Source organism: Protomyctophum parallelum (genome assembly GCF_964188405.1).
Source record: "Protomyctophum parallelum genome assembly, chromosome: 15".
NCBI lineage: Eukaryota > Metazoa > Chordata > Actinopteri > Myctophiformes > Myctophidae > Protomyctophum > Protomyctophum parallelum.
In genome coordinates, this window is record NC_139710.1 from 16,861,384 (window position 1) to 16,878,393 (window position 17,010).

The window sequence follows — 17,010 nt, forward strand, 5'->3', positions numbered from 1 at the left end:
GCAGGACTACACCAAAGAGATTCTATATAAAGAGGCGACACTCTCATTAATAGTGGAGGATATTAAGTCAATATTTCATGAGAATCGTTCACTTTATGGTACAAGCACCAAAATTGGCACACGAGTGCTTCGGAACCTACTCTCTCAGAAAGGTACGTTGTCCACTTGAAAAAACTAAATGGCCACCATTTTTCAAGATGGCCGCCAAATGAAAATGGCCTTTTGTGGCGGTTCTGGACAACCGTGGGTCCGACCGACTCGAGACCGGGCACTGCACTCCCTGTGGGTGTGTGGAACGTGTGTGTCGAATTTGAAGTCGGTGGGGCGAACGGTTCTCGAGTTACGTGGATTACAGACGTACACACACACAGAATTTGTGCAATTAGCAGATCATTGGAACGGTTGTTCACTTGGTGATACAAGCGTGACATTTGCCGTGAACATTCCTTTGGTCAACTCTTTAACTTTTTAAACCGAGCAATCCAAAAATCCAATATGGCGGTGATATTTCAAGATGGCCACCAATTTTTTTTGCATTTCAGTATATATTTGGCTATACCTTTGTGATGTACTGTACCATACTACTGTATAATACTGTACGGCACTGTAGGGCATACTGTACAGTACAGTACAGTACAGTACAGTACAGTACAGTACAGTACAGTACAGTACAGTACAGTACCGTACCGTACCGTACTGTACCGTACCGTACCGTACTGCATGGTACCATACTGTACCGTACTGTACCATACTGTACCGTACCTTACTGTATGGTATCATACTGTACCATACTGTACCATACTGTACCGTACTGTACTGTACTGTACTGTACCATACTGTACCGTACTTTTGGAAATTAATTATGTTTTGTTGTGTTGTAAAGCGCTTTGGGTTTCTTGAAAGGCGCTATAGAAATGCAAGTTATTATTATTATTATTACTGTACCGTACTGTACCATACAGTACCGTGTGTGTGTGTGTGTGTGTGTGTGTGTGTGTGTGTGTGCGCATGTGCAGGGAAAAGGGGACGGGTCGGTTAATGTGGAAATTGTAATGTAATTTGTGTCACAGTGAAATGTTGTGCAATAACAATTATGTCATACAAAAGCAATATTTGTACAGTAAATATGACATGGATGCAATGTAGTGCAGATGGATTTCTGTGGCATGTATCATTTTTTGTGCATAGAGAGATGTGTGCTAACGGAGTGATTTGGTAGGAGAAGTCGGACGGATAAACGGACATATTGCTTTGCATCCCCTATAGTAGTAGGATCTAGGATGAGCATCAAAACTATATATTTTAAATACTTTTCATTAGCACATGCTTGAATTTTACATTCCATAGGGCTGGACCACACATGGACCCCATTTGGTTTTGTTTTCTGCATCTTCCTCTGTGACCTGCCACCTTCATGTCATCTCTCACAGCATCCTTAAACCTCGTCTTTGGCCATCCTCTTACCTGGCAGCTACATCTTCAGCATCCTTCTCCCAATGTACCCTCATCCCTCCTTTTCACATGTCTAAACCATCTCAACCTCACCTCTCTTGCTTTATCCCCAAACCATCTAACCTGGGCTGATCCTCTAATTCAGTAATTTCTGATAATGTCCTTCCTTTTCACTCCTAATGAGAACCATAGCATCCTTAATTCTGCCACCTCCAGCTGTGCCTACTTTTCATCAGTGCCACCGTTTCCAACCGTACGGCATGGCTGGTCTCACTACCATCGTATACATCTTCCCTCTCACTGGTAGCCTTCTGTCACAAATATTTCCTGACCCATACTATGTCCCATATTCTCAATACATTGGCTTCTCTTGCTAGAACATTTCCATCTCTATACTCACCTTAACCTGTTACACTACTGTCTACTGTCTGGTCAATTGGTACAAATACTTTTCTCCCTCCCTCACCATCTCTCTTTGCACTTACTGTACATCTCAAATAGCCCTGACCACTTCTTAGCCCACACCACCTGACATCACATCTCTCTCTTCTTCTAAAAAAACCCCCAATGGGCATTGCCCATTGACATATATTCAAGTCTGTGTGTGTGTCTGTACATCTGTAATCCACATAACCCGGGAACCGTTCGCCCCACCGACTTCATTCAATTCAATTCGACACACACGTTCCACACACCCACAGGGAGTGCAGTGCCCGGTCTCGAGTCGGTCGGACCCACGGTTGTCCAGAACCGCCACAAAAGGCCCTTTTCATTTGGCGGCCATCTTGAAAAATGGTGGCCATTTAGTTTGTTCAAGTGGACAACGTACTTTTCTGAGAGAGTAGGTTCTGAAGCACTTGTGTACCAAATTTGGTGCTTGTACCATAAAGTGAACGATCGTGTCATTAATATCCTCCACTATTAAACCCCATAGTAACAACCAGCGCCCAGTGCCTCCGCCATATTGGTGTGATGACGCAACTTCCGGTTGCTCTAAAAAACATGGGTGCGTTCGCAAATGCTCACCGGGAGCTCACTCTCGTATTAGTTTGCATTGCACAGTGCGCTCCAAAAAGCGTCCAAAAAGAGTCTTTGAAGTCATTCTATTGTTACGATGTAGAATGATTTGAACCCAAATGCAAGAGCAGAGTAGTTTCAGTAAATAAAGTATTTATTATATCCAAGGTAGCAAGGGACACAAACAGAAAATATAGCTGAATGCTAGCTCAGGCAATAATCCAAACTAAATCAAAAGTACAAGGAAAAATCTAGGAAATGCAAAAACGGCAAAAACCAGGGAGTCCAAGAACGTCAAACATAAATCCAAAAATCAAACCTCAGAGAACCACGGAACACGGAACCAGGAACACACAGGGGACATCGACAACACCAAACTATGAACTGACCAACATGTTTGTAACGAGTCCAGTCTTATAGGGGGAGGGTTGATTGATGAATTGTTCACAGGTGGAATGAAATGTGACTGTAGAGTGGAAAGGGGAAGTGAGTGTTGCCAGGTCTGACAGTCTGTGGAGAGGTTGCCAGGTCTGGCAAGGTAAGCGGAGGGACAGATCCTAACAGTACCCCCCCCTCAAGGGACGGATACCAGACGTCCAACAAACATCACGAGGAACGCGCAGGGTGGGTGGAGGGGGCCTGGAGGAGGGAAAACTGAGGCAGAGCTGGAGACTTCAGGGGGACGTCCGGGGGGCTGGGACGAGGCAGCAGAGGTGTCGTCTGGGGGGCGGCCTGGAGGCCGGGACGAGGCTGCGGAGGTGCCGTCAGGAGGGCGGCCTGGAGGCCGGGACGAGGCTGCGGAGGTGCCGTCCGGAGGGCGGCCTGGAGGCCGGGACGAGGCTGCGGAGGTGCCGTCCGGAGGGCGGCCTGGAGGCTGAGACGAGGCGGAGGACCGTGGAAGCGGAGCCGGGTATGCTGCAGGCGCTGGACATGATGCTGCAGGAGACGCCAGGGGTGCTGCAGGCGGAGCCACAGGAGAAGCTGCCGGCTCTGGAGCTGAAGCTGCAGGAGACGCCAGGGGTGCTGCAGGCGGAGCCACAGGAGATGCTGCAGGCTCTGGAGCTGAAGCTGCAGACGACGCTGCAGACTTAGGAGACGGGACCCCAGAGGCAAGCTGCAGCGGCGGGGCCTCGGAGGCGAGCTGCGGCGGCGGGGCCTCGGAGGCAAGCTGCAGGGCCTCAGAGGCGAGCTGCAGCGGCGGGGCCTCGGAGACGAGCTGCAGGGCCTCAGAGGCGAGCTGCAGTGGCGGGGCCTCAGAGGCAAGCTGCAGCGGCGGGGCTTCAGAAAACGCTGCAGACGGGACCGCAGAGGATGCTGCTGGCAGAGGCGACGCCGGAGTTGCTGCAGGCAGAGGCGACGCCGGAGGTGCTGCAGGCAGAGGCGACGCCGGAGGTGCTGCAGGCAGAGGCGACGCCGGAGGTGCTGCAGGCAGAGGCGACGCCGGAGATGCTGCCGGCAGGACTGCAGGCGGAGCTGCAGGCGGGACTGCAGGCGGAGCTGCAGGCGGGACTGCAGGCGGAGCTGCAGGCGGGATTGCAGGTGGAACTGCAGGCAGAGCTGCAGGCGGGACTGCAGGCGGAGCTGCAGGCAGAGCTGCAGGCGGGACTGCAGGCGGAGCTGCAGGCGGGACTGCAGGCGGAGGAGGCAGAGCTGCAGGCGGAACTGCAGGCGGAGGAGGCAGAGCTGCAGGTGGAACTGCAGGCGGAGAAGGCGGTGCTGCAGGCAGAGCTGCAGGCGGAGGAGGCGGAGCTGCAGGTGGAACTGCAGGCGGAGGAGGCAGAGCTGCAGGCGGGACTGCAGGCGGAGAACAGGAGGAGGATGCTGCAGGCTCTGGAGACGGGACCCCAGAGGACGCTGCACACCCAGGAGGCGAAGAGGATGCTGCAGACTCTGGAGACGGGACCCCAGAGGACGCTGCACACCCAGGAGGCGAGGAGGATGCTGGGACCCCAGAGAATACTGCACACCCAGGGGATGAGGAGGGTGCTGCAGGCTCTGGAGATGGAGAGCGGAGCGGCAGAAAACGGAACGGAGACAAAGTCCTTGGGAGCGAGGAGGATGCTGCAGGCTCTGGAGACGGGACCCCAGCAGACGCTGCACACCCAGGAAAAACACCCCTGGGGTCCCGCTGCCGTAGTGCTGGCCCGTGACGGGGCTGCACCGCTGCAGGCGGGAGTGCATCAGGACGGGAAGGGGCTGCAGGCGGAACTGCAGCTGGACATGACAGGCTGGGTGGCGGTGGTTCCTGGCGGTGTAGGCGGCCATGCCTCTTTCTAGCAGGCCCCCGGTTTCCCACACTGTCAGGACAGGCTGGTCGGGTGGGCTTGGTGACTGGGAGACCCAGTGAGACACCCCCCCGCCTGTTGGCACAACGGGGACCCCCCCGAGCCAGACGGGTGCCATAAAAAGGATCTTGTTCATTGGAAAAAACTGGAACATAGTCACGGGAAAGGGGAAAAAAATCCATAGGCTGGGTAACATCCAGGCTAGCGGGACGCAGGCTCATCACTCCTACCCTAACAAAGTGAGGAGCCGGCTGGGAAACATGTGGTTGAGAGCTGGTCTCAAAGTCCTTTAGCCTCCCACGGACCACATCCAAATGGGGGACAAAATGACTCACCCATGGTCTCTCTTTAAACCAAAGCTGCTGGCTAGAAATCTGTCTCTGCAATCCAGCACGCCGGTTAGGAGGAGAGGCCTTGAGCTGATCAACTACATGTTCAAACTCCCCCACTTTACAGTGGAAAAGTCTGAGCTCTGCTGGGTTCATCTTTGGTCAGTTCATACTGTTACGATGTAGAATGATTTGAACCCAAATGCAAGAGCAGAGTAGTTTCAGTAAATAAAGTATTTATTATATCCAAGGTAGCAAGGGACACAAACAGAAAATATAGCTGAATGCTAGCTCAGGCAATAATCCAAACTAAATCAAAAGTACAAGGAAAAATCTAGGAAATGCAAAAACGGCAAAAACCAGGGAGTCCAAGAACGTCAAACATAAATCCAAAAATCAAACCTCAGAGAACCACGGAACACGGAACCAGGAACACACAGGGGACATCGACAACACCAAACTATGAACTGACCAACATGTTTGTAACGAGTCCAGTCTTATAGGGGGAGGGTTGATTGATGAATTGTTCACAGGTGGAATGAAATGTGACTGTAGAGTGGAAAGGGGAAGTGAGTGTTGCCAGGTCTGACAGTCTGTGGAGAGGTTGCCAGGTCTGGCAAGGTAAGCGGAGGGACAGATCCTAACATCTATTCCACTTCTAATATTATCCTTCTAGAGAACTGGTCTGTGTTGAACAGCGAAAAGGTATGAATATGCATGCATAGCCTACTACTTTAATTATTTACTATATCATATTTACAAATGGATCAAAGCTGAAATTACTTTAGTAACATATTCATTCAGAAGTATGTGCTTTGATTGATTGATTGATTGAAATATTTATTAACAGTTTGTAGTACATTTCAAGCACAAACTCAATACAAAGACTGTTAACTGTGAGTGGACGACCCAATTAAGCATTACACTTGTTTACAACAGGGTCCACATTGTTCAATTCATCAAAACATTTAGAGACATACAAATAGACACTTCTATGTAGTGCGCGTGAACGTGCGTCCAAAATTGAATTCAGATTTTAGTTCAATGGAAAGGAAAATATATAAACTACAATTACAAATAATGTTACCAAAGAGAAATTAACGTCCACATTGATGATGGTTTTGGCATATATTTATAGTCTACTGATACTGCCCTGTATAGCCTACATGCTTTTTAATTTATTTGACTTGACAATGACAAACGACTCGCTTGCATCAATGTAGGCTTGCTAATGTTTAAAATAAATGAGCCAACAACTTATTGAAAACACTTTCAAGTGTAATTCTTCAGAATTTGCAGTTAACAAAATGGTTCAAGAAACAGGAATACCAAATGAATATCCATAGGCCTAAGGCTAAAAGCAAAAAAAAATATATATATACATTGTGATAGTATGCGGTAAATCCCAATCACCAGCTACAGACAAAATGTACAAATAAAATAAGCCATCAGGCTAACTAATAGGCTACTGACATGATGGGTGATCTTCAGTAACTTGCGATTGCGCTTTTGATTTGGCTGTGAGAGTTTTTGATTTTGCATGCGCAAGATGTGGTGAATGCGGAGACGAATATATAGTTTGATCATGTACACAAGAGATGTTTTGCACATTTCTTTGTCACATGCCACTCCATAGCCACTGCACTCACCAACAATTGCCATAGAACTAGTGAATAGCCTTTTCATCAGATCCGTAGTGTGGATAACCTGTCTAATCTTTGTCCTAAAGTGCAATTCTATGGCTGTGATCAGATTCACCAGTTGGATGGTAGGCACTTTTAGACCCTTCTCTCCCAAATTCAAATCGGTGTACCGTTTGGCTTTGAGGAAATCATACTGTGAATCAGCGGGGACAACTGAGGTCACAATTTCACAGTCCTTACAGGGATTGTTTACAAATCTCCTCACAGCCTTGCTGCCCACATACCCAGCCAGGTAAACTAATACACTCCCATCAGATCCAGATGTTCCTGAAACTGGTGGCGTCATGTCACTCAGCAGGCCCATGACTCGTTTTGGTAAGACACTCTCACGCTCAGGCAAAACATCACTGCCCTGGAAAAACAAAATACAGACAAATATTAACCATAATCTCTACCATGTCATATAACAGTTTACTTATTATGCTAAATAAAAACCTAATCATCTTATGTTATCTTCTGCTCCTGCAGTGTCTGGAACAGTGGCTATCTCAGCTATACGATCAGTACTCAATGTGTCACTTCTCTGCCTAGCCAAGTTTATTACTTACTGTAGCATAGCTGTGTTCCTCCATAGAATGTTCAGCCGAGACCTGCTTGGTGCCGGTGATGACCTGGGGCTGGGGATCACGCTGAAAGGAGCAGATGTAAAGCAAGCATGAGTTAAATCATTTCACATGCAACCATGAAGATCCACTTGTCACTTAAATAGCATGCTGAAACAATCGAGCAGGTTTACCTGGGTATGCTCCTCTGAAGCATAGTCATGCTCAGCCCATATCTGCCTGGTGTCTGTGATGACCTGTGGATCAAGGTGAAATGAGCAGATATTAAAACATATATCACATATAGCCTATGCAGATCCACATACACTGTATATCTGAATTTGAATAAACAAAATATATTTTGCAGGTTTACCTGGGTATGCTCCTGTGAAGCATAGTCATGCTCAGCCAATATCTGCCTGGTGTCTGTGATGACCTGTGGATCAAGGTGAAATGAGCAGATATTTAAAGAAAAAATCACATATAGCCTATGCACATCCACATGTATCTGAATTTGAATAAACAAGAATATTTTGCAGGATTACCTGGGGACTCCCCTGGGACACACATGTATTAAACTGCAGCAAGAAACTGTCAAGGTCTTGTTCACAGTTAGTCTTCTCCGAGTTTTTAAAGATCATTCCAGCTGCCACAGCCCGGTATTCACACTCAAACTGGACAGAGTCAGGATTGTCACGGTTTCCACCACGAGCTAACACACAAAAAAAAAGTTACATAAAGAATAAAATACCTTGCAATGTACTGATATACTATATTTATTTTTACATACCCCTAATGCATGAGTAGGCATTCTCAAGGCAGTCTTGATTCAACCGATTTGTCAACAGGTAGGATACATTGTGACGTTGTTGGAGATCAAGCCAGATCATCTTCAAGCACACAATGTTGTGCTGCCACCCCACTACACAGGGGAGCTGCATGGTTCCAGGGCGAGCACCTTCAACCCTCAGGCGGGGCAACCACTCCATGCAGTTTTCCAGGAATGGAAAATGTGCAGAGGCATCAGAGAGAGCACATTTAAGCTGGTGAGGATCCTTAAGCAGCTTGGAATTGAAGCAGTTGAAGAGCCCATCAAAGTTCTCACAGAATTTGGCAGCTGCCATGTAGTTTTTCTGTGTCTGACCTGTGAGCTGCTTGATCTGTGACAGGGTCTGTATCCCCACAGCAACTGAGTGGCTCAGGACTTGAGTTGCATACTTGACCCTCATCGAAGCAAATGGAGGGAGGTACACATGCTTCTTACTGAGACGGCAACACATTCGGATCTCTTGTTTGGAGTCAAAGTTGTATAGATCCTCCAGAATAGCCCAATATATGTGGTTGCCGTCCAGTGTGAACCCGTTGTTGCGCCAGTTGTTCCTTATGTTTTTAATGAGATGTGGGGGATCCCACAGGCAGTAAATCCTGACAGCATCCACTTCAAAGTATGGCTTCTCCTTTGATACTCCAAGATGAGCAAGCATAGCACGGTTGCCAGCACCCTGGTCACAGATAAAGATTAAGCAGTCCATTCCAGCTTCTCTTACCACACGAACTGCATCTAGCAGCAAGGTCTGAAGCCGACCATGTGGTATGGGCCCACTGCTGAAGCAGTACCCAAAAAGCTGTTTCCATTTCCGGAACAGCTCTCTCACCATGAAGGAGGTTGCATAGCTGGCAACATATGGAGTGCGTTGTCCTAATCCGAAGTCCTCAAAGCCCTCCCCAAAACCTTGTCTGCAGATTCAGCAAAGTGGACTGCCTGTTTTAGGGACATTTCATCAGTGATGATGGCACAGACCCTATCCATTGGTTCAGTGGTCTCCATAGCCTTCTTCATGGTCCTGAGAATGCTGTCATTAAAGCCAGGTTTGATTATGATAGACTTCACAATTCTCTGCAGTGTGCGGACAGATGGCACAGAAAAGAGGTGTGACAGTAGCCTGTAACATTTTGGACTTGCATGTAGCAGACCCAAGAACATGGCTTTGTCCTGAATGGTCCACCTGAAACCATGAGCCTTGCGCCGAGACATTTTAAGTTGCGTTTTCACAAAAGCATAGCTTTTGGCTGGCAATAGTTTCTCCAACTGCTTTAGAACTGAAGTGATATTATGACCTGTATTATTGGCAGTTTTTTGCCGCTTTAGTTTGTTTTTTAGCTTATGCACTTGGGACTTCAGATTCCTGATCTGCTTCTTCAGTGCTTGTTCTTTTGGCATCAAAGGTTCTGTATGTGCAGCAAACGGTTGATCCACAGCAGACAGTGTGTCTGCTGTGCCTGTGGATGAGTGTGCGTTCGCAGCATCAGTTGAACCAGTTGATGTTGGATAGAGGTCTGCTGTGCCTGTGGATGAGTGTGTGTTCGCAGCATCAGTTGATGTTGGATAGAGGTCTGCTGTGGAGGTTGATGGAGGGACAGGATTGCTCGTCTCACACACACACACACACACACACACACACACACACACACACACACACACACACACACACACACACACACACACACACACACACACACACACACACACACACACACAGAATGCATTATAGTACGACACAAAATGCATTGATGTGATGGGCAGCCTAAAATAAATCTTTGACTTTCACAGATTGACTATCACTCTGAAAGAAGTGATAGCAGGAATCTCAGTATCCCTGTATATGTATACAATGACAAGCTTACTTTTATTTGGTAGATTTCCCCTTGACGAGTCGAGTGGGGGTGGTGGCCGGTGGGTTAGGGTCACTGACAATTGTGGGCACTGCATTCCAATTTAATCCTGCATGGCTACAAGGACAAAGATACATAGAATAGATACAGATGTAGATGTGTAAAATGTACTGTGTTGAACATTTAGTTCGTTTTTTTAATATAAAACATGTTTAATATGGCCGATATTTTCTCAGCATAGATACGTACACATTAGATGGCCTCTTGAACTGGCTAGGATGAAAATGCAGACTGCAGACTCTGTTGCTGTGATGGAGCCGCTCGGAGCTTATCTGCGTCAACTGTTCATTCTTTAGGTTCTGCACCCACCTGCTACATCTGAAAGGACAAGATTATTCATTTATATAGCTGGATCCAGGTATTTGGTCCAAGTCAAAGGTCAGTTTTAGGTGCAAATAATGAATTGAGTCTATCGACTATGATAACAGTTAGGTAAGTTAGTTAGGTTAGCCATGTGCCAACTTACTCTAATACGGTAAATCTAACAATTGCCAGATGAGGCATACTGTACAGGTAAGAATAAACTGGCTAATTTTTTTATTTACAGTTCAAGTACAAGACAGTAATTAGTAATTATACAGAAAGTGCACAGGATATATGGCTTCTGATGCAAAACTTGAGTACCATTAACTTTTAGCAATAGCCTACGGAATGATCTGATTTTCAAGGTCTAATCTTGAAGACAGAGGGGTCAGAGGCATACATTTTCAAAGCTTAATGCTTTTTTGTATTGATAAACATCCTACTCATAACAAAGTGGTGGGTACACCATAGCTTGACTTACAAAAACATAGATAAACATAGAAAGATAGATCACTCACAGCCTAATATAATTTGACCCCTAGCTGTATTGTATCAAGCCATTCTAAGTTTGTGGCATATCTAGCTTAATACAATTATGGCTTGTAGCGTCTAAAATGTATGAGCAGCAGAGCAGGTGACTGTGTGGTTGCATATAGTTCATTTGAAAATACTAATACATTTATAGTATACACTTTAATCAACAATTACCTGTCAGGGTCTTTGGGGAATCGATGAAAGGCAATGTTTGGAGAGTCCCTCTGATAATTTTTGCAGTTGATTGCAGAACATTTCATTCTGCTTCTCTCAATTTACAATTTACAATTTAGGCATTTAGCAGACGCTCTTAATCCAGAGCGACTTACATTTAAGCAAGAACAAAAGCATGGGAATACATCACATAAAAGCATTTATCATGAGACATGCGTAAGCTAAGAAGGTAACAGTGGAATATCTATATGATGAAACTATACATACACTATACATAATAAACTACATATTCACTACTATGCTATACATATGTACTATGACGTGCTATGACTATATACAATACAATTATAGTGCTGTCTACATAACATGCTATAAGTCTGTGTCAAATGCTATCTAAGCCAACAGAAATGCTATCTAAGGGGTTAGGGTAAGTGCTATGGGCCATGATGGAGTCTGAAAAGGTGGGTTTTCAGGCTACGGCGGAAGATTGGGAGTGATGCTGCAGTTCTGACTGCAATGGGAAGTGCATTCCACAGTTTTGGAGCCAGAAGGGAGAAGAGTTTGGGACGTGTGGAGCGTTGTCCCGGCGTTTTTAGTGAGGGTACTTCCAGTTTCCCTGCGTTGGCTGATCTGAGTGCGCGGGAGGGTTTGTAGGGTTCAATCATACTTGTAAGATATGGGGGAGCCATACCTTTGGTTGCTTTGAATGCCAGCATCAGAGTTTTGTATTCTGTGCGGGCAGCGACCGGGAGCCAGTGGAGGGAGCGGAGCAGGGGGGAGACATGTGAGAATTTTGGCTGGTTGAAGACCAAGCGAGCTGCTGCATTTTGGATCAGCTGGAGAGGCTTAAGTGCACATGCTGGTATGCCAGTAAGGAGGGAGTTACAATAGTCGAGTTTTGACAAGACTGTTGTCTGGATTAGGAGCTGGGCTGATTCCTGGGTGAGGAACGGTCTAATTCGTCGTATGTTATAGAGTGTGAACCTACATGATCGAGAAGCCATGTTTGAAAGGAACTAACTTTTTCAACAGTAGTGCTTTTATATTGGGATAATAAGGGAAACACAGGTGCCATCAATGGCACTAATGATCTAGCAGGTGATCAGATTGGGCTATACAACCATTATAAAGCCTTATTGTGTGATATAGCCTATGGAACCTTCCTCCCCAGAAAGTCAGAACATCAAGTCATCTTTATTCATGTAGCACATTTTTAAACAACAGTTAATCCAAAGTGCTTTCCAATGGGTCATGACCAAAATGATAGGCCTGTTATACTGTAGGCCTACATAATAGCACACAAAAGCCATAATGTGAAATAGATCAAATACAATATCATTAGCCTATATATTAGAACAATCCAAATTGTGATTATACTAATATTGACCTATTTATTATTATTGACAATTCTATGGGTTGTTTTGAGGGGCCCTCCTATATACAGGTTTAATGTTTGTTTTTACTTCAATGTTTGTTTTTACAGCATTGACAATGAAGGGAAAATTTACGCCATCTTGCCCCTAACACAAACATTAAATACCATTAACAATAAAGAGAATTTAATGTTTGTGTTGGCACCGTTTGTTTTACATCACCATTACATCACCTAATCAACATGAGTTGACTTTAGCACCCCTCACTTCACACGGGTGTGATTTCTTTGCCGTCTATGATAATATGTATAACAGCAATGGTGATTTTCACAGTGAAAATGTATTAATATTAAAATTAATATGCTATATGCTAAATTAATAAATTCCACTGTGTAGCATATTAATTGGGTCATCAAGCCAGGCCAGCCTAAACGGCTATATAAGTGATCATGTGCCCGAAGACGTTGCTCACCCGATTTAATTATGTTTTATTCATTTAGAGCAGACAGCAGAGCATAGTTATTTGCAGAGCTTTTCCAGTTATCACTGGAAAAGTAGCGTTCAGACTAGTCTTTGGAATCTCCACTAGATGGCGGGAGCGGCCATCTTGGTGTGATGACGTCAAAGTGCTACAGATGCGCAATCTAGTGGTGATTCCAAATATTTGAGAGTGTCGCCTCTTTATATAGAATCTCTTTGACTACACGTCGGAGGAGGACTCGTCGCCCTCGTCGCCCTTTCCATGACAGACGCCGAGATGGAGGATTTTCCTCCCCTCGTCGCCAAAAACATGTGGTTGAGGCACCGGACCCACCACCTCAGCCCCCCGCTGTTCTCCTCAAGGACGATTCAACCCTGATGGAGATATACAAGAGGGCCGCGATCCGCTGTGACCACATCTGGACCAAGGTAGCCAGCGAAAAGGTGCTGTGGGAGGGACGCTCTGAGGACAAACTCCCCCCTCCTGCACCAAAGAAGCAGAGCATTCCCCAGGCCACAAGCTTCGCGTCGACCATCACCAAGGCCTGGGTTTTCATCTTTCGCGCAGACGAAATGAAAGCCTGGGTATCGAGGCTAAGGCCTGGGTAAACCCCATGGCCAAGACGGAGGCCATCCACCGCCGTGGCAATCACTGAAGTGATGGGCATGGATAAGCTGAACCTGCTCAACATGCCCCCCATGGACAAACCATGGCCTCATACCTGGCCAATCCCCACGCCCCGACCGTCATCCCACAGGACAAAGAGACAGTTTTCTCCAGTACGCACGCACACACACACACACACACACACACACACACACACACACACACCTATCCCCTTAAAGAGCCCATGGTCAATTATGCTTACAATACATTATTTTTACAGGATCTATTTATCTTTGTCATCATCATGTTGAATGTCCTCCCTAATAGTGTTGACACAGTCTCCAGACTCTCCACCATAGCATTTGTGGAGGAGTGCAAGGCAGGTTATTGTTTGAGCAGCTGCACCCTCCCTTGCAACCTGCTTTGCAACCACATTTGATGAGCTCAAGTTCTGCCTTTGGAGCAGGGAGGGCAATACACCTGACTGGAACATACCCTCCACTCTCTGAATTCCTGAAGCTCAGGGCAATTTGTCAGGTATAACTTATCCCACATTGTGACGTAGTTGGCACGGAGGATATGTGGTAGCAGTGCAGCACGAGTTGAAGATAGCATCTCACCCTTCAAGTTCTTTAACCTAAAAATAGTTCCAATCTGAGTAATGGCAAGGTTGTTGGACCTTTTGGAATGTAAACACGGCATGCAAAATGCTCGAATGACTCCAATGGTGATGGAAGCTTGCCGTTAACAAGCTCAGGAGGAATGGAACCCTTGCCAAGGTCCTTGAAGCAGTTAATGGCAGGATCATCATCACCAAGCCTCAAGTAGGCATTGACCCATGTCTTTTTGGAGATTCCAACTAATTTTCCTCCCCAGTCAGCACCAGAAAAATTGTTTAGGCTCAGGAATCCTTAACATTTGTGACGTCCAAAAACTTGAACTCGTTCAAATATATATCTATTACCCTTTTATTTGTACCTTTGCCTGTTGAAAATCTCAGAGAAGTTGGAGCTGCAATGCATTCACAACACACCAAGTCAAGTAACAGCAGGAGAACATCAGTGTCGGTTGACCAAACATATGTCTCGCATTTTTAGAGCCCGACCGATGCCATATTTTTGGGTCCGATGCCGATTTTGGAGAGACCTACACCACCGATGCCGATACGATGCAGATGTTTTGGACCTTCTAAACTTCTAAATAATGTTTTTTTTTTTTTTATTAAATTAACAATAGAATACATTGAATACATTTAAATAAAATGTTTTGGCACATAAGGTATTTTTTTCAAAATGAAATGCACCCCTATATATGCCCTCCTATATTCAGCTATTAGTGTAGATGTCCGACTTGTCCGTCCTACAAAAAGATTACATTCTCATTGACAATTTATATTTAGTGTCATTTATCATAGTGTCTGAGGAAATAGACATGTTACATCATAATCATTACATCACCTAATCAACATGAGTTAGACTTTAATATATTAGCACCCCTCACTTCACATAGGTGTGATTTTTTTAGTTGTATGTAGGATAGGCTTCAAATAATAGAGCAGTCATTAATATTGTTTGTTGTGGCTGAAATACACAAGGCTGAAATACACAGCATATCTCTAAATAGCAAATAATAATAATTTAAATCCAATGAAGGGGTTTTTGTGGTTTAACCTGTAAACCTTATAGAAATGGTAACCTGTTAATACTATGGTTAATTATTATTATTATTATTATTATGCACCCCTAAAGTCAGTGATGTAAATAGGTTTTCAATGTTAAAAATAGATTATATATATATATATATAAAATAATCTGTAGTATTAGCATACCTCAATGTTGAGGATGTAAAATATAATAGTTGTCCCTGCTCCCTGTAGTCCCTCACTATAAGGAAGGATTAGCAGTCACACACTGGCTCACAGCCTCACAGCTGTCATTAATTAATGGTCTTGATTGCCTATGCGGTCAAGTTTTAGGGTGAAATGTACAGGCTCACCGTCTTAGCTGCTGCTTCCACGTGCCTGCTGGCAACCAATAATGCACATGACTACCAATCCATTTGGAACAAGGACACTCACCAGTGGCAAACCTGCATCTCCCATCAGTCAGTCAGTCCGTCCGTCAGTCACGCCTCGTGACACACTCCATGTGGAGCTTACTATATCATCACCTGGATCTCCATAATGAAGATCAAGACCTCTGATAGCTTTATGTTGTTTGTGAATGATATGTCATGTTCCATCCACTATAGTTCATGTCCTCATCTACTCTCTCTCTCTCTCTCTCTCTCTCTCTCTCTCGCTCTCTCTCTCTCTCTCTCTCTCTCTCTCTCTCAAAACAAAAGTAGTAACACTGCATTCCTCTCTAAATCCTGCCATGCCCTTCATTAATCACTCATCATACATAATTATCTGTTTTGACTCTCAGGTAAAAAACCAAGCATCATAGATTCATTCATTCTCATTCTACAGCACCGCATACCTTAATGGAACCACAACTTAAGCTATGTTGACAAACAAGAAAAATTGTTCTCAATAGTGTTCTCAAATATAACACTGTCATCTGAGAAGGCATCTATCTATATAGGCCTACTGTAATAACCTAATGTGTAGCTCTCAAGTATGCTACGCACCCATTCACCTAAGTGGCCCTTTTTCTCCTGCAACTGTACTGATATTAAAGACCCAATTATTGAAATCTCAAACATGGAATATATGTGGCATATAATGCCACATATCTTATGACATTTAGTCGACTAAAACTAGACTAACACTGAGACATTCCAGGTGACTAAGACTAAATGAAAACTAATCAAGAGACTACGACTAAAACTAAAATCAAAATTTGCTGCCAAAAACAACACTGCATGGCATGCCCCACATTTGGTCAGTGAGAAGCGTATGAACGAACAAGCAATTTTGATCTGGTGGCCGATTGAGGGCCGTCGTTGGGCAACGCTGCCACTGTCACCATGACTCCTCGCTTTTATTGATTGACACAACGATACTGTAGAAGATCTGATCTGCGATCAGTTTGTCATGATGCAACCGTCATTGTGAAAGAAGTATAGGGTATTTTCAGTTCCGTTTATTTGCATACATCGTCAACATTACATACAAGACATGCAAGGCCTGTCCGAACCACACTGACTTCTAATATAACATTTAAGTTGAATAGTTCAAACAATATTGTCCCGGAATCTAATATTTTCACCTTTATTGCTGCCTACTTAATTGATTTGTTCAATCATGCACAATTGAGGTAATTATATCAGACCTAAGGCCCCTGGGAAGGCCTTTAACAACTAAATAGTTACTATTAGGCGAATTACTTGATATATATACTGTTTAATGCTAAAGCTTGAAACTGTTATTCCAGTGTTTAAATAATCCAAACCAGTGTCTTTACATTATTTATTGGTCATTATTACACATAATTAAAGTACAGATTGGTAGGATTACAAATGGATTCAGTTTGCC